Below are 24829 nucleotides of genomic sequence, written 5' to 3' on the forward strand. Positions count from 1 at the left end.
ATGTAAAAATGTATGGTATCTTATGAATTACTATTATATACTAATGTCTTAGCAATTGCACGGAATGTGGAAACATGGCAGAGGAATATATTGTTCTTTATGGTTATGCTATATGTGTGCAGAGTTTTTCTTCCTTGAGATCTTGTGCACAGTGAAACTTTCACAGTAAACAAAACAAAATGTAAAAAATAAGTAAATAAAATAATCTGCATGGGTATTGGAAATATGTAGTGCACTGGGATAGCTGACTTTGGATGAAGATTTGCCACTCTCTGAGTGGGGGCAATTCAGAGACACAATGAGCTTGATTACCACAAAGCCAAGAAATTCTAGTGACTGCATAACATGCAAACATTGTTATAATGGCACAGAAATGAGTAGCAGTTGTAAGATGAAAACAATATCAGCAAATGAAGGCAAATAACACAAATTTCCGAACCATGTATAATTTGGGTGACAAGCTGCTACCACCAGAGTTTTTGACAACAGTAAAACCCTGTGCTTACAGAAGAGAGACCATTAAAGCATGCAAAAGGTTCACACAGCATTAGTAAATATGTACACATAAGGGACTGTTGTTGCTGCTGGTACTCATGGAGGTATGCATATTTGCCCTCAGCATCACTGAGTCATCTGTCTTCACATTCCATGCCCTCCATCTGCCATGTTTATAGAGGCACAATACAGGAGCTGGTCAAATGTGTTATCCTCATATGCAGGCTATTGAGATACCTAGAGCACAAAGAAAAAAAATCTCACCTCACAAAGATCCAATGGACTTCAAAGGACATTATTATTAAATTATATCAAAACACAAGCCTTCATACCTGCAAGTGATTTTTCTAAAAAATCTTTTTTCACTTCCATCTTGCTCTACAGTATTTGATCACTGAAGAGGGGGTGGTTTAGTTCCTTCTGTTGACATTGCCAGGGAGCCAGAGTTTATCACCTATCAACAGTTGAAAGAGGTGATGGAGATAGTTCTTGGGTGGGTAACCTGAAGCCCATATTATCCAAGTACAAAAAAGATCTTCATGTGGCTAACAGCCTGGCATTACCATCACTACCATCTCAGCAGAGACTAGTGGGGAAGGCAGTCACATTGGTAACTGAACTTTTTCTAGATCTAGTCCAGGTTGAAAGTTCAAGATCTGCGACCCCACCCTATACCTCATTCTGTCATTCCACTGTTTCCATACCATTTGCCTCTTTCCATCCACTGTCTTCTCCTCAAATCCTTCTCCTTCTACCCTTCTTATGAAAAATAATGGGCACTTATCCCACAAAAACCTTTTACCTTCTTTCCTCTCCCCACTATACTCTTCCTTGTGTCCTCGTGCATGTATTTCTGTTTGCTGTTCTACCTTTTGTGAATTTCTTATAGTCCCATTTCCTCCTCATTTCAATGAATACAAATGCACAGAAACATTGCCGGGAGCCACTTTTTTTTGTTCCTGACCATTGTCATAGAGTCATGAATTAGTGCATGTGCATGGCATACTCACATGCATGTTACTTGTTCATACTGGTACTCAAGAAAACCCCAGAGGCAGTCACAATTAATGGTCTCTCCTGACTGCACTATCATTTCCATGAGCAGGTTTCTTAATTAGTTATCAAGTGGGCTGTAAATTCCATATGTTTTAACTAATAATTATCTTCAAGCTGGATTATGCCATGTGGCATGTCAGCACTAGCCTCTGCATGCTTATGGCATAAGTCTTGTTTCTGAATCCCAGGGAACAAGAATGAAGTCACATTTGCACCATATTCTACTCAAACTACAGGAAAGAATTCTTACAGTAAGGATATAATTTGATAAGATGGAGTCTCTGTACCACACTCACTGAAGTCAAATGACATTAACTGCAAAAAGATATATATTTTTTTGTTTATTTTAGTCCAATAAAGAAAACGTGAATTATTTCAAATGTCTTGTAATGATTTTTAATGAGCACAGACAGCTAATGAAAAAAAATTATACTTCCATCAACAAGGCAATTAAGTGTTCATTAAGAACTGTAATCTTAAACTCTTGAGATATGATGAAGCATGTAAGGCCATGTGTTAACAATTTGTAATACTAGGTACATAGGTACTGGCTTATAAATGGTCTGGTCTGTATATTGCTAATCATGTGTTTAAGATAAAGTACAAAAACGCATGCAGTAAAAACATTTTTACTAAACAGAATATTTAGCAATGTCATGTCTAACTCTGTGTTAAATCAAGATTTTATACTTTCAATGAATTCCTTTGGACTGTGCTACATGCATACCATTAACTTAACAATGAAGACTAAGATACGTGACTGCATGTAACAAACCCTGTGGCAACATGTGTTGAGTGTTGGACTGGCATGCAGATTGCCCTGGGTTCTAGTTTAGGGTATGCAAACTTTATTTACACTCTTGTGGCATTGCAGCTTATAAAACTAAAGTGGTACTGTAACGAAATGACAGTGGAATTTCATTAGTTGAAAGTTATTTTCTGATACATTCGAAAAAGGCGTGCACCACTTACTATGCACAATCCGATGCACGTGTTTTACCGTGTTTGCGTGAAAGTAAGTGGTGCGCACCTTTTTTGAATGTATGAAAATGCAGACAGTGTGCACTCTCAGTAAGTGCAATTGGTGGGAAAACATGATATTTAAAGGTGAATTGGTGGAAATTGCACTTTAGACATTGAGCTTGAACTTGTGCAGATATGTCAGGCATAAGAAAGGGTGTGCAATTCAGAGCACAGCACTGGGATGTCCAGGCCAGGAGTCCAGGGTCTTTATTCGGCTCCTGGTTAAAGATCATGGGTCTCACCTGATGCAGGAAAACTATACCGGCTCACAATATAAATCTGAAGCCTGGGATAGTTTGACAAAGGTCTTACCAGTGTGACCAGTATCCTGCACACTGGAGAACAATGTCATCACCTTTATGACAACTTCTGCCGGAGGAAAAGTGATACCTTTGATCAGTGGATCAATGATCGTCGGGCAGGGAACACCTCAGAGATGTGTATGTATGATTTACATCTAGTACTTATAAATATTCAATCTGAATATTGTAAAAACCTGGCATTCATAATGCTTTTTTCCTTTTTCCAAAGCTGCAGAAGAGAGGGCCTCGAAAGTTAGGTCTCATGTGAGGCGATTGGCCAGGATGAGACAAGCACGTGGTAAGTAAGCATAATTATATAAAGTACTGTTATTGCAGCCTTAACAGTTACAGATGGGTTAGTTGATATATCATACAGCTGTATGAACTTGGGAATGCATACCTGAACTGTAAAAGCAAGTATGCATGCATTACTCTATAGCATAGCTTTCAACTGGACTTATTTCTGCTGAATATGCAGATTTAAGAATGACTGTTTTGGTCTGTTCATTGTAAGATGCATGGTTATCTGGCAAGTAATTCATATTGAACTCAGTAAATAATGAGTATCAGAATGCATGTTAAGATAAATCCTATGCAACTATTCATGTATGTAAGAGCAATATTTGAAATATGTTCCTAGTTATGGGTTATTTTACACCCATTATTTATTGATAGGTCAAGATATCCTGCTCTAAAAGGTGGAGAGGTATGGTATGTAACATAAGGAAACAGTTGCACATTCTCAGATAACAGTGAACATGAGTCATTAAAGTGTAAAAGGAAAGAGTGCATGCATTATGCTGCATTCCAAAGGAAAAGTACAGCATTACAGTAGTCACTGTTTGTGGGTTCTAATACCACACTCCCCAAATTTAATATTCAGCTAATTACAATACTGTTTTAGCTTATCAGTATTGTTATGTAATCATCATTATAGCATTTGAAGTACAGACCTCTAAACCTGTGCCTTGAATGGTCTGCTGTCAAGTGTAATCACTGTAATAAAGAAAATTCTTAGCAGTTTTTAATTTTAACAGAAGAATGTTACAGAATAGAATAAATTAATTGTAGAAAGCTTTGTTTATTATCTGCGAAGTTACTAATGTTTCTCTTTTTTTTCTTGCAACACATTAAATTAAGTAAATAAATAGTCAAGTGCAAGCTATTCCAGTTGACATTTGTCAAATTACATCTATAATGATAAGAAAGGTCTTGTTAGAAGCCTTCTGTATCCATCCCTAATTATTATGCCCAAACAAGATTCCTTTTTGGAAACCAAAGCATTTTAAGTATCAATTATTTATATGGTTATGTTCATTAGCCTGACAAACACAACTTAGTATATTTCAAAAGTCAAATTTGACAACATGGGAAGGAGTTTGCCTTTGTCCATAATGGTAAGCGAGTGTAGAGTTTGTGTGTGTGTGTGTGTGTGTGTGTGTGTGTGTGTGTGTGTGTGTGTGTGTGTGTGTATACAATGTCTACTGGATCAGAACCATGTGAGAACATGCTGATATGCTCATATGCTCCTTTAATATTTGTGCAATGCATATACCTCTTGGAAGACTAATATATCCTAAGAACTGCTGTGTACAAGAGATCATCTTACTTTGCCATAACTGAGTCATGCTACCCTGAGTCAGGCCCATAATTATTACTTCCACCTGCCCTGGCTGGCTCATCTATAACTTGAAGTGGTTACTTGTACCTTGTTAACCTTGAAAACCAACCAGTGTACTTGTATCAAGCTACAAACAAAAAAAAAATACCCAGATTGACAAAAGTACATAACTTTACTGATAAAAAATAAATACCATTTAGCGCATTCCTTTTAAGATATTATGTGACTTTTTCAGAACAAATCCACAAAACCAAATAAACCAATAAAGTTGCTTACGTTGTGAAGAAGTGCTTTGTCTTTTACACTTCTTCAGAATAAGCATTAAAATCCAAATATTTGTTTAAATAATGTTATAAAAAACATGTCAATTTCCCTGGCCAATTAGTCCCAAGTCATTAAAATAACCATGGAAGTCCAGATAAAAATTAAAAACTGTAAATTAAACTCCTCTGAAAATGCAAAAAACTATATTAACAAATTCCATCCAATATTAAATTAAAATTAAATATATTATAATGAATAGTATGAAAATAATATGTAAATGTGGTCTACAAATTCATATGTTTTAAAATCACACATTCAATTAAATTACAGTATAAAATGTATGTTATTGGTATTCATTGATATACATAATAACTTCAATTAAATGGACGTCACCCAAAATTGCATAAAATATCATAAGATTTTAACTTTAAAATATTACTTATAGATGCATACTCATTCAATCAAGGATAACTTCCTGCACTAATCTTAATTTGCCAAAATAATTCACAAGCCTCCAAATGTTCAATCCATGACCTTCCTCTGGTATATTTTCAATCTCAGCCAGCAAATAAAATAAACATATATACACTGGACAGTTGTGCACTTGTTTAAAAAGAGTGTTGTTTTCATAATCTTTCTTAATAAATACCATGTATATATTCATAAGCTCTTTCTCTTAAACATCTCTCTGTTTTTCCTACATAGAAACAGCTACATTTCTGGCACAGTGCTAAATTCAACATCCTCCTGGATGCAAAATTATAGTACCTATTAGCAGTCAGGTGTTGTTGGTTAAATATTACTTGTTCCTTCTCCATAGTATACCTACACTGATGATGACTTCCACATTTAAATGCCCCCTTTTTTCCCTAATACTCTTCTCCTTGTATAGTGGTCATTTCTTATATTTCATAAAACTCTTGCCCTGCCTAAAAGCACATTTAGTTTTAAGGTCAAATTTTTAAGATATTTTGCCATTGTAAATAAAGAATGTTTCAGCTTCTTTTTAAAAACTCCCAGATAGCTATATTATCCACACAATGTAGTTATTAAAATGTAGGAAAAAAATGGAATATGTTTGATATGAGCATCTTGGCATTCATATCCTAAGTTAACATCTAAATAATGTAAATAAAAAAACTAATTTCGTAGATTTTATATATTTGAGAAAGTCATTAACTTTTTCCTTAGAACCCACCCAAAATAAGCAGATATCATCCAAAAATCTAGCATAAAAAGACAAAGATTTATAATGAGAATTAAAAACAAACATTCTCTTCCATTGTGCCATGAGAATATTTGCAAATAAGGAGACATAGGCAGCTCCCATATCAACATCTGATTTTTGGTAAAAAAAAAAAAAAAATAGCCAGTCAAAGTAAATATTGTTGCTGGACAAAATAGCATCAACTATTTATTTATTTATTGGCATTTGATTATCGGGAAGTCCGCTGGGGCAATGAAAGCCCATTTATGGTGGAGGCCTGGGGAGAAAAGCTCCAAGTTATACATAAAACATAAGCAACAGTTTTTTGAAGAGAGATTACAAGATTTACATACATAAAATTACAAGAAATTTAATTACAGAATATAATGATAATAAGATGCCTGAAGATCATGCAAAAATATAATACAAATGAATAAGTCTAATTTCAACAGCAATAAAGTATTGGTTTGAGAACCATCAACAGACGTTGAGGGAAATACAAGGAACACATGGACAGTGTAGAGAATAGAGGCTGGGTAATGATGAGAAAGCATGCTGTAAGGGACTTCCTAAGGAGTGCCAAGTTATGCTTTAAATATATGTAGCAGTAGAAAATGACTTAGAAAGAGTAAGGTATTGCAAATGGAAGTTAGTAGTCTGGAAGAGGTGAGGGGGTTGTAGTTAGCAGTGAGTTATTTAGTAGAATTAGGCTATAGGTGAAATATATCAGCAGGGAGAAGAGATGGACTTACCAGGTTCAGTGGGCATATTGTAATGACAGAGGAGGAAATTGAGCAGTTCCATATCCTGTCTGTGGGGAATTAGTTATGAAGAGCATTTTTAAAGTGGCAAAGATTATGTTGAAGGTGAACAGGTGTAGGTATGGTGTTCTATATTTTGGCCACGGTCCACAGGTATAATAACTGTCCTGCAGGTATTTTGGGTTTATTGCTGGGACCTAGTAGGGTTATGTAATGGAGAATAGTGAGCTAAGTGCAGGACAGTCTTGTGGTTTATAAATAAGTTTATGAGTAACTGTGAGCTGGAGGAATAGCAGGTAATGAGGAAGTGTGGGCCATTGTAACTTGTTTAGGGCAATACAGTGGTGAGTTGAGTGGTGGGAGTTAGTAGGAAATTTAGCGATCTTATTGTAGCATATTTCTAATTTTGATAGTAGGAAAGATTGCAGATTGGTTAATAATAATGTGCAGTAGGTTAGAGATAGCAAAAGGATATGCTTGTGCAAGTTTCTTTAGATGGGAGGGGCTATTAACTTGATCTCATGGGAGAGGGGTTATATCTCTGTAGTCTAATAACCACTCCACAACTATAATCACAAAAACTAAATTATCTGAACAAATATCACCATTTAATTTCTTTAAAAAATTCAAACAATCCTTTTTTTAATTTTATAATCATTTGTAATATATGGAAGGCATCCACACATTTTTTCAGTTTAAAATCTAAAAACATTGTTAATGGGAAGTCTTTGCTCCACCTGCATCAACAATTAGTCATAAAATTAAATCTTTATGTATTTTTGAGATATCAAACATCATGGAGATAAAAGATTTTTCCACTCTTAAATACTGATACTCATTCACATGAATTTGTCCCTGCATCAAGGTGTCATACAATACTTTATCAGTTTTAGCATAAGCTATAGACATTTCTTTCCTTAAAACTTCCTCATATGATGCTGTGATAAACTGAGGAGCTGCCAGTCCAGCTAGATAGAATTTTGTAAATAATTATATGTCATTGTAAATATTAATATGATCAACATGCTTGTTTTACAAATGGAAGAAAACTGTGTTATGTGCTGAACTTCAAAAATGTAACTACAGTGCACCCTGCTGGAAGAAAGCTGATAAGTAAAGAATTTTACAACTGTGTGTGATCTCAAGCTCAGAGACAGGATGTCTGACACTGGAAATTATTTCTATTGTCCTAAGACATAGATAATTACTAGATTTCACATGTAAAGTGTCTTTTATTGCTGTGGTTTCCTGGCAGGTGCAGATTACAAATAAATGTTAAATTTTAAGTTCAGTGAGGGAAACATAAGCAGGAGTGTAAAGAATGATGTAATCTGAAAGGACTCAGCAGTAATGTGTATTTTTTAATTATTAATTTAAGACTTTCTCAGAGAGAAAAAAATAGCATTTTTATTTTGTTCTGAATCTGACAACTCACCAGCACTGTGCATTGCTCTGTAAGTAGGAACTTACATCTTAGTATTTCTATTAGAGATAGTTAGGAATATAGTCAGATCAGTCTATCTGTTTTCTATAATTATGTCAGACTGTCCTACATTGTTGTTTTAAAGTATTTCCTGTGATTTCTGAACTCTATAATTTCATTGTGTTGAATTAATTATTTTCTTGTGTTTTTATTTATTATTAAATATATTTAAACCCTTTAACTGTGTCTGTTTTGTGTAGAGATAATTTAAACTCTTAGAGTACTTGCATGTATTTGGTGACACTGTATAGGTCACTTCTAAATAGCCTTCAAGCCTTAGTCGCACTTATCAATTGGATAATAATAACATTACACAGTTGAACTGAACACCCTTTGGTAAGGACCTTTATAGTAGCTGATAAGGGTGATCGGTGGCAGTTGGCACTAATTTATAGTCTGGGAAGAAGGGGGCATACTGTGCCAGCCTTCACTAGGAGGGTCTGTATGTTTGTATATAATTCATATATCAACGAGTCTGTGTGTGTTTGTGTGTGTGTGTGTGTGTGTGTGTGTGTGTGTGTGTGTGTGTGTGTGTGTGTGTGTGTGTGTGTGTGTGCAAGCTACTTGTTCAGGCACACAAAGCACTGGTTGGACAGGAAAGGTGCTGGAGGTTTTGGCTTGACCAACCAGCTGAGATCTGTACCCTATAGCTGTGTCAGTGGGGAGTCTTGTTGGGGATCTGGAGAAAAAGAGAGAAACCAGCCTCAGACTGTCGTCTCTGTGTGCTGTTATGGGAAATTGCACTTTACTGTGTGTGTACTTGTTATCCCCCAAATGTGGACACTCTTCACTAGTGCTAGTGGTGAGAATTGAGGCTCCTTGATTACTGGGCCAGTGCACAAGCATCAGAGACCAATCTTGCAATAAAGAATTCATCTTATATATATATATATATATATATATATATATATATATATATAAAATCAATGTGTGTTATGACCATCAAACTACTTCCTTACCAGGCTTCTTGATTACTGGGCCAGTGCACAGGCATCACATATTAACTGGTGGCAGTGGTGGGATATCCACATCAAATATTAATTGGTTGATAGTGGTGAGTTAGCCACATCACATATTAATTGGCTTGTAGTGGTGTGGATAGTGAATTCCTGTAGCTTGTGTACAGTGATCACTGAAGGCATTTTTGTAGTCTAAATCAGCCACACAGTGAACATTCAGAGTTCAGATCACAATTGTTTTATTTCTTTTGTTAGCTTAGTTAGTCAGGGAGAGCAGGCAAACATGTCAGCAGAGGAGTATGGCAAGCTGACAAGGAGCCAGTTGGCTGAGATGTGCCAGGCTAAAGGACTGGTGCATGGAAACCTGACTAAAGCAGTCCCGATTTCAGCTTTGGTCACAGCTGCATCAGAAAATAGCAACCAGGAGGACGATCAGACTGGCCATGGAGATGTACAACACTCAGAGAATGGACAGCTCAACCTTTCTACAGAGGACCATCAAAATTCATCTGTAGCTAAAAAGGCTTGAATTGGAGGCCAAATGTTTGGAAATCAAAGCAGCAGAGAGAGACTGAGGCATCTGGAGAGTGAGGAAAATTAGAACCTGCTATGTCTGGAAGCTGAGGGAAAGAGAGCCAGAGGCAACATGAAAAGGAGATGCTGAGTCTTCGCCAGAGTCATGGAGGTAACATGGAAGGGTGTAACTTAATCCCAGACGGCACAAAGGTCAGTAAATGTCTTTCACAGTTTACAGAGAGGGATAATTTTGATAGTTTCATTCATATGTTTGAGAGGGTATGTAAACAGTATCATGTTGACCAAAGGCTCTGGGTATGGTTCCTGACTCCCTCACTCCATGGTAAAGCTGTAAATTTACTTTGCAAACTGTCTGATGTTGACTTTTTAAATTATAATGTTGTAAAGAACTGTTATCTATAATTTTTTAAGCTAACACCTGAGGTTTATAGGAAAACGTTTTGTGTGCATAGACGCAAGGCATATGAAAGTGTGTGTGAATATGTTGCTGAACTGAGTACTTATTTTCATAGGTGGGTGAGTGGATGTCAGGTCACTACTTTTGAAGGGCTGGCAGACCTTTTTGTGAGGGAACAAGCCCTTAGCCCTTTGCCTGAGGACATGAGAATCTGATTAGCTGATAGACAATGTACTACTTCAGATGAGTTGGGGAAGAAGAGAGACCTATACCTAGCAAGCATGGCATCCTTGCACAAGAATGGACACCCAGTGCTGCTCATGGGTCTAAGGGAACCCATAGTGGGCAGCCCAGACTGCCGCAACAGAATCTGCCACTAGCACCACTAGCAGGAGAAGCCACTAGACCAAGTACATGTCTAGGACATAGGGTTAAATGTTTTGAATGCAACCAGTGGGGCCATGTGGCACATAGATGTCCACAGAGGCAAGGTGGGGAACAAAAGGTGAGAGAGCCAGTAAGTGGGAATGACAAAATGCCAACAGTAGGTTGTGTTGAGAAAACAAGGGTACCAAACAGCCACAAAAAAAGTTATGTCCTATCATAGTGAATGGCAAAGAGACCATTGCTAAGAGAGACACAGCCTCTGACATAAACATTGTGAAGCCTGCAATTGTTACAGAGGAGCACTACTTGACTGGGCAGTCTACTCCAGTCAGAGATTTAAGAAGGACCCCATTCCTGATGCATTTGGCTAGGGTTCACCTTGACTGGGAGGGTGGAAAAGGAAGCCAGCAAGCAGGTGTATTTGAGGATATCCATGCAGATGTCCTGATAGGGAATGATTTTTATAATGCAGTACCATATGATCATGCAGTTACATGCAGTCAGGCTTGGAGACAAGTATGTGGGTCTGGTAGCCTGGAGGAGACACAGACAGACTGCACTCTTGCAGCCAGGACTCGTGAGGTGGTTATTTCAGGGAGGGAGCTACCCTGTAGCAGTAAGACTGAAGATGAGCCACAACTGCTTGTTGGAACTCATGTTCCCTTGGATAGAGTGACTGCAAGGGCACAGGTGAGTAGTAGTACCCAGGCTGACAGTGAGGCACTGCTGTCAGAGCAGAGGATGCCAGACTTCCTGTGGAAGGGGAGCTGGGAAAGGTTTCAAAGAGAGAGAGTTGAGACAGGCTCAGCTCTCAGACCTTACATTACAAGGCCTGAGGCAGGTGCAGATTACAATGAAATGTTAAGTTCTCTGAGCCTGGCAAACTTAAGCAGAAGTGTCAAGAATGATGTAATCTGAAATGACTCAGCAGTAATGTGTATTATCAATTTAAGACTTTCTCAGAGAGAAAGAATTAGCATTTTGCATTTTGTTCTGAATCTGACAACAACTCACCAGCACTGTGCCTGGCTTTATAAGTAGGATCTTAGTTTTTAGTATTTCTCTTAGAGATAGTTAGGAATATAGCCAGATTAGTCTAGCTGTTTTCAATATTTATGACAGACTGTCCTACAATGTTGGTTTAAAGTATTTCCTGTGATTTCTGAACTCTCTAATGTCATTGTTTTTTTATTTAGTTCAGAAATCATAGCATTCAACCATCCTCATTACCTAGAGGAAAACAGTTTTTTACTTACTTTCCTCACTTGCTTAGAAAAAAGCAGCTCTTGTACTCACTTTCCTCACTTGTCTAGATAAAAATATATTTTTTTATTCAGGCATGTCCAAGGGTCAGCTCCCAGTGTTCTCTCCTGTCTATCTGATGAATCTGGGCATCTTACGGCAATGTAGCAATTGCCTCATGTACACAGACAACCCTCTTTTCCTACCACCCAATACTACAACCTGTGAGAGATGCACTTATCTAGCCACCAAAGCCGTACATGAGGGTAAGGTGATTCACGCAGCCTATCTTGAGCTCACCAAGGCTTTTGACACCATCTACCATTCTGGAATTATAGTTAAACTCACTAAACTAGGTAAAAATCCCTATGTCACAAGATGGGTTGCCAAATGGCTCACTGACAGAACCCACACTGTAAAAGTTGGAGACTCCAAATCTGACTTCATACAAGTGACAAGTGGAGTACCACAGGGTTCAGTCCTGGGACCTCTCCTGTTTGGTATCTACTTCTCTGAAGTGCAGGCTAACACAGAAGGCCTTTGGCTAATGAAGTTTGCAGATGACTGCAAACTAGGAGCCATAGTCGAGTCCCCAAATGATGTGGACATCCTACAGAAGGGCCTCACTGAAACAGATGCCTGGTGTCAGAGCCATGGCCTCAAGCTCAATGCCAAAAAGTGCATTGTCATCCCCTTTGGTAAAAACTCTGTACCCATGAACTACCACATAGGCGGCAGTCTACTTAATGCCGAATGTGTGATAAGAGACCTTGGGATCCAGGTGGACTCTAGTCTCTCCTTTGATAATCACATTGCCAAAGTAGTCAGGAAATCCTTCTATGTGGCACACCTCATCACAAAAGGGTTCTCATCCAAGAAAAAAGAGGTCATTGTTCCCATCTACTCGACACTCATTACACCCATTATAGAGTACAACACCCCTTTTGGAATGTACCTCAAAATAGATCTGTAGCAGCTGGAAAGGCCACAGAAGTACTTCACAAAGGGGATTACTGGTCTCAAACAGATGCCCTACACTGATCGTCTCAAAAAAACTCCAGCTTTACTCCATAGCATATTGCCTACTTCAGTAAACAGGACATGCTGGAGAGATAGATTCCTGTCCCAGAGACTTCCCATACTCTGGAACAAGCTACCCATCTATGTCAAGCAAAGCTCCTCATTAGCACTAGTCAAGAAAAATCTTGATGAGTGGCTGGGAAATAGGAAATACACCCCAGGGATCACTTCTGTGGCCCTGCTCGACAGGGGCACAGGAAAATAACTTTCTTGGGTGACGTAAGCTAGGGAACCTTGTTGGCTAGGCTTACTTAGGCCCTTGGGCCAATAGCGTAGTACCTGTCTATGAACCTATATCTCAAAGTGTATGTGTGTCAGCTACTTGGGCAGGGACACAAAGCATTGCTTGGACAGAGAGGGTGCTGGATGTTTTGGCTTGACTACTAGGCTGAAATCTGTATCCTATAGCTGTGCCAGTGGGGAGTCTTTTTGGGGATCCGGAGAGAAAGGAAGAAACTAGCCCCAGACTGACTGTGATCTTTGTGTGCTCCTAAGGGAAATTGTACTTTACTGTGTGTGTACTTGTTATCCTCCCAATGTGGACGCCCTTCACTGGTGCTAGTAGTGAGGATTGAGGCTCCTTGATTACAGGGCCAGTGCACGAGCATCACAGACCGATCTTGCAATAAATAATTCATCTTATACATATAATCAATGTGTTTTATGACCATCAAACTACCTCCTTACCAGGCTTCATCACCTGGATGTTTTTATTATGACAAAAGTTGACCAACAGATGTCAATCCTCCTTATTTAAATTAAACAATGACACTACAGATGTTTTGATTAAAAACAACCTATTATAATGCTCATAAATCCTCTCAAACAATTTCATTTCAGGATGCAATGGTGCATTAAAAATACTACTTTTACATGGACTCTGCTATCAGCAATCTTATTGTTACCATTGTCAGATAAACAAAGGCTAAAATTCAATTGTTTGGACTAATGCTTGAGGTTTATCACAATATCTGGCAATTGTGTCCATCTTATAAACACAAAAGTGTATCCTCTTTCAAATAAATTATCATGTTGTCTAAACATGATATAATCTTAAATTTACAATCCCCTGATCATTGAAAGTAATGATAATAACTGAAACCACAGTCATCTCCTTTCTCTCATACACATCTGCCTTTCCCTATTTTTACAGGTCCCTGATAAACTGGCCATGAATTTCATGCTTGAGATTTCTGTTGATATAATGATTGCCCTTGGTTTCTAATTCATTTAGAGCAATATACAGGAAAATGATAAAGGGACATCGTCCTGGTCATGCTGTGGGAATCAAGTAAATAATTATTATTTAAATTGTCACCAGAACCAGTCATAGCATTTTGGGCACCATTAGCCCCACCCTTGTTTATTTGGTGCAGGGTACTCTTTATAATTTTATATTCAATTATATCCCATTCAAATTTATTTTCTTTCTTATTTTAATAACATTACATATAGTGTCAACTTCACTAAAAATATTATGATATACAGTCTTATAATTCTTAATAAGTCTTTAGTGATCAAATTATCTAAAACTGTTATTTCAGCTACTGACCTGTTCATATCTCATTAATTAGATTTCATTAAACTCTCCATTAATAGTCATGCCTGTCAAAGAATCTGAGTAATTCCTCAATATAGACTGTGGGTTATTTCCAGGACCATAGGTACTTCAGTAGTCTCTCAACTTTGATACATCCCCAAAAATAACAGTTTTCCAGTTGCAGTTTTAATATCTTAAAAGTTTTCTTTTTCAAATGCATCTAGATGGCAGCTCAAGGTTTTTCCCTTGCTGTGACTTCAACTGATGAAGTCCGTCCTTCAATTGAACCAGTCCTGTATAACTGAAGGATTGCTGGCCACTTTTTCCAATGTATTAATTCCTCCCAAACCATCCGGGACTAAGGATTCAGAAACCTGACTGTTCGGTAATACCATTTGATATATTTTAGGTGACCACTGCCCTGGAATAATACCCTAACTCTCTTCTATGTTGACCAAATCATCTAAGTCACCAACTTGTTTTGTGCTAGTCTGATAAGATATCATCAGTTTATTACAATAAAAGGAAATGCTTATAAGAAAATATGCTGATTTACAGGTTACTTCAATACCAGGTATGTACCTTGTAATAATTATCAAAAAATGTTAATGTATGCTTACATGAAAGCTATTTATATGTATATATAGTTCTAGTTGGCAAGCGCTTATGATCTTCTGGCTGCTGGGCTGCTCTGTGTCCAAAATCAAATTACATATAATTAGCATGGGGTATGGAGGCATTGCTCCCTGCACAGAATGCTATTTTTTCTTTTTGTTTGTGTGCTTTCGTGTTTGTTGTAAAAAGATTCATCAAAAGAGCATCCTGTTATATAATCAAAGTAAAATAAAAATAAGTACATGAACAAATAACTAAACAAACAAATAAATAAATAAATTAACATCTTTTCCATTTCTGTACAATGAAATGGAAGCCTGATAAACTGAACTTCAAAAAATTATGTATGCAGCTCCCATGCTGCACTGCCCACATAGACTAATCACAGAAATAAAATCTGTTCTTATTAAACGAAAAAAAAAAAAAAGGTAAACAAATAAACCATAAAACCTTAATTGCATCTACACTTAAGTGGAAGACCGCATTACTGGTAAGACAGACTAAAGTCTATGGGCAGAATTTACGAAGCCTCCGTGTAAGAGTTACAAGGCTTACACGGAGGCTGCAGTTAAACGGTGTGACGTCAGCATGTCATGCATATGCATGAGGGCATGCTGAATCACACCTAAGGCTTGCACAGTCCATGGAAGACAGTAGGGGGTGTGTCCGTATGCCGAGCCCTGCAAATGGACACGCCCCCAGAAGAGTAAAAGTCCCAAAAGTAAACCCCCACAACAGAGTCCATGGAAATGTGAATAAACACAACACAACACATGCCCCCACAGACTATGAACATAAAATATATAAATGAACATGTTATATATTTTTTTTAATTGTAAAGATGTTTGCCCGTGAGTGCGCTCGTTTGCGCGTGCGTGCCCGTAGCTTAGCCACAGTTAGCAGTCAGTGGAAAAGCATATAAGAACTACATATGCAAAGTAAACCAAGAAGCAATAGCATAGCGTTAGAAATGGCAGCTGAAGAGCAGGCAGTCATGGTTTGAGCCCCCTCAACATCAATTTTTATTTTTAGTGAAATAAGCACGAAACAAGTCCCTGACATATATGTACACATATAAAATTATATTTTATGTACAATGTAATAAAATGGGCCATTTATTTTGAAGAAATGTGAGATAACAAAATAATAAAAAATGCCAGATGTGCCTATAGCTGAGCTACAGTTTAACAAGTTGAGTGCATCTGCCCGTAGGTGAGCAGTGGTTTAGCAGGTATAAAATGAGTGCCTGTAGGTGAGCAGTGGTTTAACAGGTGCAAAATGAGTGCCCGTAGGTGAGCAGTGGTTTAACAGGTGTAAAATGAGTGCCCGTAGGTGAGCAGTGGTTTAACATGCTGAAACTGTGTGCCCCTAGCTGAGCTGAGCGTAATATGCGTGCTGACAGCCAAATGAAGCATAAACCAGCGTAACCCATTTATGTGGAGCTGCGCACCGCACCAACAAGCTAACCGATGGGCAACGTTGAGCAAGCTGTAGCAAAACTGCCTTTACACAGACACACCTCCTAGCCTGTGTAGACAATCATAAAATATAAAAAGCCGTGACCAGGTTCAAACCCAGGATACCATGCACCATAATCAAGGTACTGAACCACTAAGTCATGACAGCTGCACTTAGAAATGCAGTAATAGCAAATATATAGGAATGAATAGAAAGAGGAGCATGACAAAGCAGTTTTTGTGAAGCTGATACAATTCCAAAATGGCCAATCACAGATAAGTGTGGGAAAAACGGCATATATAAGCCCCATAGGCGGGAATACAGAGCATAACCGATTGTAGAACCAACCTGCAGCCAGAATGTCAGGTGTAGGTGAGGGTAGTTGCTTTCGAGCACAGAGGTGGGGCATTGAGGAGTCCAAATATATGGTTTGGCTCCTTGTCCACAATCATGAGGCCCAACTCATGCAGGGCCATGTCCTGTGGGGAGCATATAGGGCTGAGGTGTGGGACCGGTTGGCTCATGATCTTACCAGTGCCACAGGGATACCAAGGACTGGTGAGCAGATCCGTCACCACCATGTGGACCTGAGGAGATGGAAGAAGGACCAACTGAACCGCTGGATCCAGGAGGCCCGGCAAATGCCCAATGCCCCACTACTGAGTAAGTTACATCTAATTATTTATGTAAAAAATTTACCTAGCTGATATTATGGAGATGTGTATTCCAATATTACTTTATTTATATTACAGCTGCAGGTGTCTGTTCTGCGAACCGTAGAGCCTATGGCGATAGGCTGGTGCGGTTGCACCACCAGGCAGGTCAGTAATCCTCTCCCTGTAACTGTAAATAAATATAAAAGTATGACAGTTAGCAAAAGAGTGCAGTGTAGCCACTAAGTAATAAAATATGCAAGTTCATAGGTTCATAGGTTCATACTAGGCTATCTGCCCTAGGGCATTTATAAGCCTAGCCAGAGTTGTGTGGCTTTCACCACCCCTTAGGTTGAAGAATACTATACCCATTAGTTTGCCGTGCCTCTGTCCAGCAGTGATACAGAGATGATCCCCGGGGTAAACCTACGATCTCCCATCCACTGGTCAAGATTCCTCTTGAACAGAGCCAGCGAGGTGCTCTGTCTCACATGGACCAGGATTCTGTTCCACAGCATAGGGAGTCTCTGGGTGATGAATCTGTCCTTCCAGCATGTCCTATTTATATCCGTGTTGAGGTTTAAGTCTCTTGCTCTTGTGGCTCTGGTGGATTTGGATTTTTTGAGGTGGAGCATGTCCATTAATTCCGGGTTGGACATGGCCTTGTATGTCAGGCACAGGTCACCTCTGAGCAGACGGTATGCGACTGAATAGAGCTGGAGTTTCTTCAGTCGGGCAGCATATGGCATATTTTTGAGCCCCTTTATCCTTTTGGTGAGGAACTTTTGGGGTCTTTCCAATTGCTGCAGGTGTCAGGTAAGATACATTCCGAATGGGGCATTGTACTCAATCATTGGCCTGATAAGTGAAGAGTACAGGGGAACAATGACCTCCCTTGATCTGGAAGTGAATCCCTTCATAATCAGGTGGTCAATGTAGAAGGTCCTCCTAACCACTTTGGCAATGTGAGTGTCAAAAGAAAGGTTACTGTCAACTTGGGTCCCCAGGTCCCTGATAACCTCTTCTGTGCTTAATGGATTGCCACCTATGTGGTAACTTGGGGTTACCTTGTTTTTACCAAAGGGTATGACTATACATTTTTTGGCATTTAGCTTAAGGCCATGGCTCTGGCACCAGTTTTCCATTTCTATGAGACCTCTCTGAAGGATATCTGTGTCTGATGGATTTTCAACTATGGCGCCCAGTTTGCAGTCATCTGCAAACTTTGTCAGCCACAATCCTCCTATGTTTGCCTGCACTTCTGAAAAGTAGATGCCGAACAAGAGGGGGCCCAGGACTGAGCCCTGTGGGACACCGCTTGTGACTGGCTTGGAGTCTGACATGGTACCAGCAACTCTAACCCTGTGGGTTCTGTCCTTGAGCCAGTTTGCAACCCATCTTGTGACATATGGGTTTACATTTAAGCTGGTGAGCTTTTCTATGATACCCGAGTGGGGTATTGTGTCGAAAGCTTTTGCAAAGTCAAGGTAGGCTGTGTGAACTGCCTTACCCTCATCAATGGCCTTGGTGACTGTTTCAAAAAAGTCGACCAAGTTCAAGAGGCATGATCTGCCCTTGACAAAGCCGAATTGGGTAGGATCCAATGTCTGTAGGTCCCCTATGTCTTTATTTATGAGTTCCATTATGATCCTCTCCATAGCTTTGCAGACCAGGCTTGTTAAGCTTATGGGGCGGTAATTACCAGGGTCCGTAGAAGCACCGCCTTTGTGGAGTGGGACCACAGTTGCCGTATGCCACTCTTTGGGTACGTATCCTGTGGTAAGGCTAAGATTAAACAGCAGCCTTATGTGTGGGTTTAGTTCCTCATTGAGTTTGTGTAGCACACAGCCGGCGACATCATTCAGTCCCATTGATGCTGTGTTTTTAGCTTTAGAGAGAGCAGCTCTCACCTGGGCATTTGAGATGATTGGGAGGCTACACTCTGCTGGGATAGATATTTCTCCTTTTGGGGGGGGGGGGAGAAATTTTCACTGAACCTGTCTGCCAGTATGTTTGCAATGTCTGTGGGTTCAGTGATTTTTGTATCATTTTGGACTAATTTTGAGCATATCTGGGAGTTTCCACCCAGATTTCTAACATAGCTAAAGAAGGCCTTATGATTGTCTTTTGAGTCCTTGGCAATTTTTCTCTCAAAGTTGGCCTTGGATGATTTTATGAGTGATCGTAGTTTTTTACTAGCATTGATCAGAGATGTCTTCCCTTTTAGGGATTTTGCTCTATCTGTAGTAGCTTTCTCCTCTTGTTGTAAAGTTTGTTTATGGCTGGGGTCCACCAGATCGGGCGCTTGCCTTTGGTGGAAAGGGTCTTGATTTTATTTGGGATTGCTTGATCCATGCAATCCTGGAGGTGCTCATAGAAAGCATTTGTAAGGGATTCAGTAGCATGGGTTGTGGTTTCCAATGGCTCAGGGGCCTTGAAGGATACCACACCAGTCTTAAGAAGTGTGAAGTTGGCATTTGAGAAGTTCTTCACTGTGGTCTTTTTTGTTGGGGGTGGGGGCGGGATGTGGATCTCCAGTGAGATTAGTTTATGGTCTGATCTCACCAATGAGGGATATACTTCCGGTGTGGAGCATTTTGTCCCCATGTTTGTGATGATCAGGTCTAGTATATTTTCACCTCTTGTGGGAATGGTGACAAGTTGTTCCATAGCATTTGAGTTTATGAACTCCAGGAACCTTTGGGCTAGGGTATTGGGGCTTGAGTAATGTTCCCAGTCTATGTTTGGGTAGTTGAAGTCACCCAATATGATGGTGTTTGGAGAGACATTTATACTCTCCAGTGTCTTCAGGAAGGCTGTGTGGGGTTCCTGAGTTTGAGAGGGTGGCCTGTAACATGATACAAACTGTAGAGCAGTTTTGCCTATGGTTAATTGCACCTGAATGGTCTCTGATGCTTTGTGAGTTGCCACCAGCCTGGAGGTGTGGGTATCCTTGATGAATATGAATACACCCCCTCCTTTTGTGGTACGGTCAGGGTTTTGGGGCTGGATCGCATGATATGAGGTAAAACCTGATAGTGCCGGGGTGCTCTCAGGAGCCTTGAACCAGGTTTCAGTCACAGCACAGACATCGATGTTCTCCATACTGAGGAGGGCTTCGAGGGCGTGCATCTTGAGATTTAGACTTCTGGCATTGAGCAGCATTACCCTTAGTTTTTTCCATTATTGTTTTCTAGGGCGGTGGGTTTAGAATTTGAGCCTTGTCTAAAAAGGCACTATGGGGGTGGCAAGAGCCTTTGCCAATATCCGAAACCCAGGGTGACAGGTGCAAGCCATCCCTTGTGAAGCAGCGTGGCTTGTCAAGCATGTCATTCCAGGCAGACGGACATTGGATCCCCTTAGAATGACACCAGAAATTAAGCCAATTATTAAAACTGATCATTTTGTCTCTGTATTGTGGCATCATTCTTGGTGAAGGTAGGATACTGCTCAGGGTCAGGGTCATACCAGCCTGGGCTACATAATCTGAGAGCTCCTTTATGTCTCTTTTCATGTAGTCCAGGGAGGTACATCTCAGGTCATTCACACCGGCATGGACAATGACTGAGTCATACTTGTACTTGCTGTGGAGTGACCTGAGTACTTGTGTTATGTGGTGGATTCCAGCGCCCGACAGGCAGCTTACTGTGACCCTCTCCTTATTCAGTCTGGTGAGTGGGACGTCAGTGTGTCTGACTATGGAGTCACCTATGACAAGTTTGTCTGGCATTGTGTTTGGCCTTAAGGGCTGTGACTGATTTGCACACTGACTTTGTGATCTATGTGTTGCTTGTGTTATGTCATGAGATGGCAGTTGTTTGGGTGTCTGCTTTGGAGGCCTCTGCTGTTTTGGTAGATTTTTGATCAGTGCCTCTGAGTATGTCTTTGTGTGTTTATGTGTTTGATTTGTAGTTGTGATAGTTCTATGTGAGACTGGGTTTATGGTGTGTGTGGTTACCTTCTCCTCCTGTCTGGTTTTGCCAGTCCTGAGTTGAGAGAGCTCGGCCTCCATTTTGGCTATATAGTTGAATCTCTCGCATGTATTTGTGTTTTGTGGGAGGAGGAGAGGGTTGTCTGTGTACATGAGGCAATTGTAACATTGCCTCAATATTCCCAGATTCACCAGCTGAGCAGGAGAGGACGCTAGCAACTGACCCTTTGACATGCTAGAAGAAATGAAAAATTTGCTGTGTAACTGAGTCAGAAAGGACCACTAGGGAAGTGGGTACTCAAGGGGGTTTTAAGCTAGTGAAGTACTTTGTATAATATATAAGTGCTTTACCTGACTAAAAAATGCTTTAGGAACAAGTGCTGAGCTTTACAGATAGAGAATAGACTGTTTATATTACAAGTAGAGCAGTTCTAAGGGAAAAAATGAAGAGCAGACTTTATGGAGCCAGAAATAGTTTAACCTTGTTTAACCGGCGCTGCCCGATGGTGCTGTAGTGGCAACTCCGTGCTAAATGCAGAAAAGGCAATAAGTCAGTAGTACAGGCTAGCACACTTTAGTGGGCAGCCAAACAATTAAATTAAACAGCAAACAAACACTTTTCGACTTGAATTAGACTAATTTCGACTAAAATGTACTTTTAAGTGCAGATAATAAAAAATGCAGTAAATAACTATGAAAACAGTTAAAGCTTGCTCTAGGTAAGCAGTAGAAGGTAAAACAAATATAAAAAACAGCGGGATACTTAATCAGGAAAGCAGTCACTTTTTTCAGTTCTCTGTAGCCAGGAAGACTCAACAGGACCACGTGGAGCTGTGTCTGAGCAATATGGCTTCAAAAAAAATGCCAGAGGCAGATTTTAACCAGGGAACTTCAAAAGAGCTAGAAATGGTCCAAAATGACCAATTACTACAGCTTCTTGTGCTGAGGTCACTTCCCTCAAGGACAGGTAGGCTATTCAAGGCTCCCCACTCCCACTGGTGAGCTAAGAAACTTCCTTCTATCCAAGTAAGGCAATGGACAACACAGGAACTACAACACAGCCCAGGATACAGCAAGGCCTGTAAACTGGTCTAACTAGTTTAGGAGAGGCAGGAAAACAAGGAATATTTTTTGGGTTTTTTTGTTTTTAAATAGAAACACACAGAAATGCAGAAAAGGCAATAAGTCAGTAGTACAGGCTAGCACACTTTAGTGGGCAGCCAAACAATTAAATTAAACAGCAAACAAAGACTTTTCGACTTGAATTAGACTAATTTAGACTAAAATGTACTTTTAAGTGCAGATAATAAAAAAATGCAGTAAATAACTATGAAAACAGTTAAAGCTTGCTCTAGGTAAGCAGTAGAAGGTAAAACAAATATAAAAAAACAGCAGGATACTTAATCAGGAAAGCAGTCACTTTTTTCAGTTCTCTGTAGCCAGGAAGACTCAACAGGACCACGTGGAGCTGTGTCTGAGCAATATGGCTTCAAAAAATGCCAGAGGCAGATTTTAACCAGGGAACTTCAAAAGAGCTAGAAATGGTCCAAAATGACCAATTACTACAGCTTCTTGTGCTGAGGTCACTTCCCTCAAGAACAGGTAGGCTATTCAAGGCTCCCCACTCCCACTGGTGAGCTAAGAAACTTCCTTCTATCCAAGTAAGGCAATGGACAACACAGGAACTACAACACAGCCCAGGATACAGCAAGGCCTGTAAACTGGTCTAACTAGTTTAGGAGAGGCAGGAAAACAAGGAATATTTTTTTTTGTTTTTAAATAGAAACACACAGAAATGCAGAAAAGGCAATAAGTCAGTAGTACAGGCTAGCACACTTTAGTGGGCAGCCAAACAATTAAATTAAACAGCAAACAAACACTTTTCGACTTGAATTAGACTAATTTTGACTAAAATGTACTTTTAAGTGCAGATAATAAAAAATGCAGTAAATAACTATGAAAACAGTTAAAGCTTGCTCTAGGTAAGCAGTAGAAGGTAAAACAAATAGAAAAAACAGCAGGATACTTAATCAGGAAAGCAGTCACTTTTTTTCAGTTCTCTGTAGCCAGGAAGACTCAACAGGACCATGTGGAGCTGTGTCTGAGCAATATGGCTTCAAAATAATGCCAGAGGCAGATTTTAACCAGGGAACTTCAAAAGAGCTAGAAATTGTCCAAAATGACCAATTACTACAGCTTCTTGTGCTGAGGTCACTTCCCTCAAGGACAGGTAGGCTATTCAAGGCTCCCCACTCCCACTGGTGAGCTAAGAAACTTCCTTCTATCCAAGTAAGGCAATGGACAACGCAGGAACTACAACACAGCCCAGGATACAGCAAGGCCTGTAAACTGGTCTATCTAGTTTAGGAGAGGCAGGAAAACAAGGAATATTTTTTTGTTTTTTTTGTTTTTAAATAGAAACACACAGAAATGCAGAAAAGGCAATAAGTCAGTAGTACAGGCTAGCACACTTTAGTAGGCAGCCAAACAATTAAATTAAACAGCAAGCAAACACTTTTCAACTTGAATTAGACTAATTTCGACTAAAATGTACTTTTAAGTGCAGATAATAAAAAATGCAGTAAATAACTATGAAAACAGTTAATGCTTGCTCTAGGTAACCAGTAGAAGGTAAATCAAATATAAAAAAGTAACAGTGTCTTAGGGTTTGCAAGTATTGCTTGATTACAAAAGTGTGATGAAGTCTGTAATCCAAACAGAAAAATGAAAAAGTCTGAAATAAAGTCTGAAATAAAGATGTCCCACCTGTAATATAATAGTACATAACCTTCATCAGGCTGAAAAGTACAGCTGCAGAAGCTGAGTAAAACACGTGTGAAATATATCCCTGTTGAAATACAGAAACATGACAGAAGTGAGACTGTTGGAAACTATTGTAATAACTACAGGTAAAACATGTCAATAAAGCCAAGAAGTAAGTACCATCCTGAATTGCAAAAATAAAACAAGTGAGAGAGTGTGAGAAAGAGTTATGAATCCACCAATAAAGTAGTAATAACTCCTGAATATATACTGCAGTCAGTACAGAATGAAATTAATGTGACAAACTGAACCAAACTGCAAAATGTGTTCAAAATGTTACTGCAGCTGGAATGTGTATCCCAAAATCTGGATATGTTGCTCTCAGTCTGCAATATGCAGATAGTATCGTTGTGTGAAATACCAAATATCCACAGTTGTCTATAGCTATATAAAGCAAATGTAGCAGGATGATGTAGCCGGACAGAGCCAGATATGAATGTGTATGAATAAAAATGAAAATGTATATTGATGTAGCAGTAACATTCCTATCACCAACTTGATGTGGTCATCACATAGGAAACTGTAGGTAGAACTGTAGTGTGTATATATCTGCAGCTATTAGAAATGTACAGCATATGCATTGGTATTTGAAGGTGTTAATTAAATTTTCTTCACCCTACCCTATAACCACATATAATCCATTCCACGTGAAATTGGTATATGCAATCACAATTAACACCCCTGGACATTTGTCCTGTTGGGTCATACATATTTGCATGTACGTTGATGCATCTGCCCTGTTCATACATCCAAACCTGATGGCCTGTTGCCATCAATCAACCCTGCATGTTGTTGGACTGTGTATTGCTGTTCAAATTATGCATGTGTTATGCTTGCTGTTCAATGGTTTGAATATCTTGGTGTTTGGTTAATGGGAATACTAATGCATGCTGTTACAACTAATTGTGAATGGTATTGTATGTTACTAACCCAAACTGCCATGACATAATGCAAAACATAGGACGACAGGGAAGGCGGGTTCCAGCAGACCCACC

The sequence above is a fragment of the Protopterus annectens genome, chromosome 4.part1 (genome assembly GCF_019279795.1).
Source record: "Protopterus annectens isolate FY-2018-M chromosome 4.part1, PAN1.0, whole genome shotgun sequence".
In the NCBI taxonomy this organism is placed as follows: Eukaryota; Metazoa; Chordata; order Ceratodontiformes; family Protopteridae; genus Protopterus; species Protopterus annectens.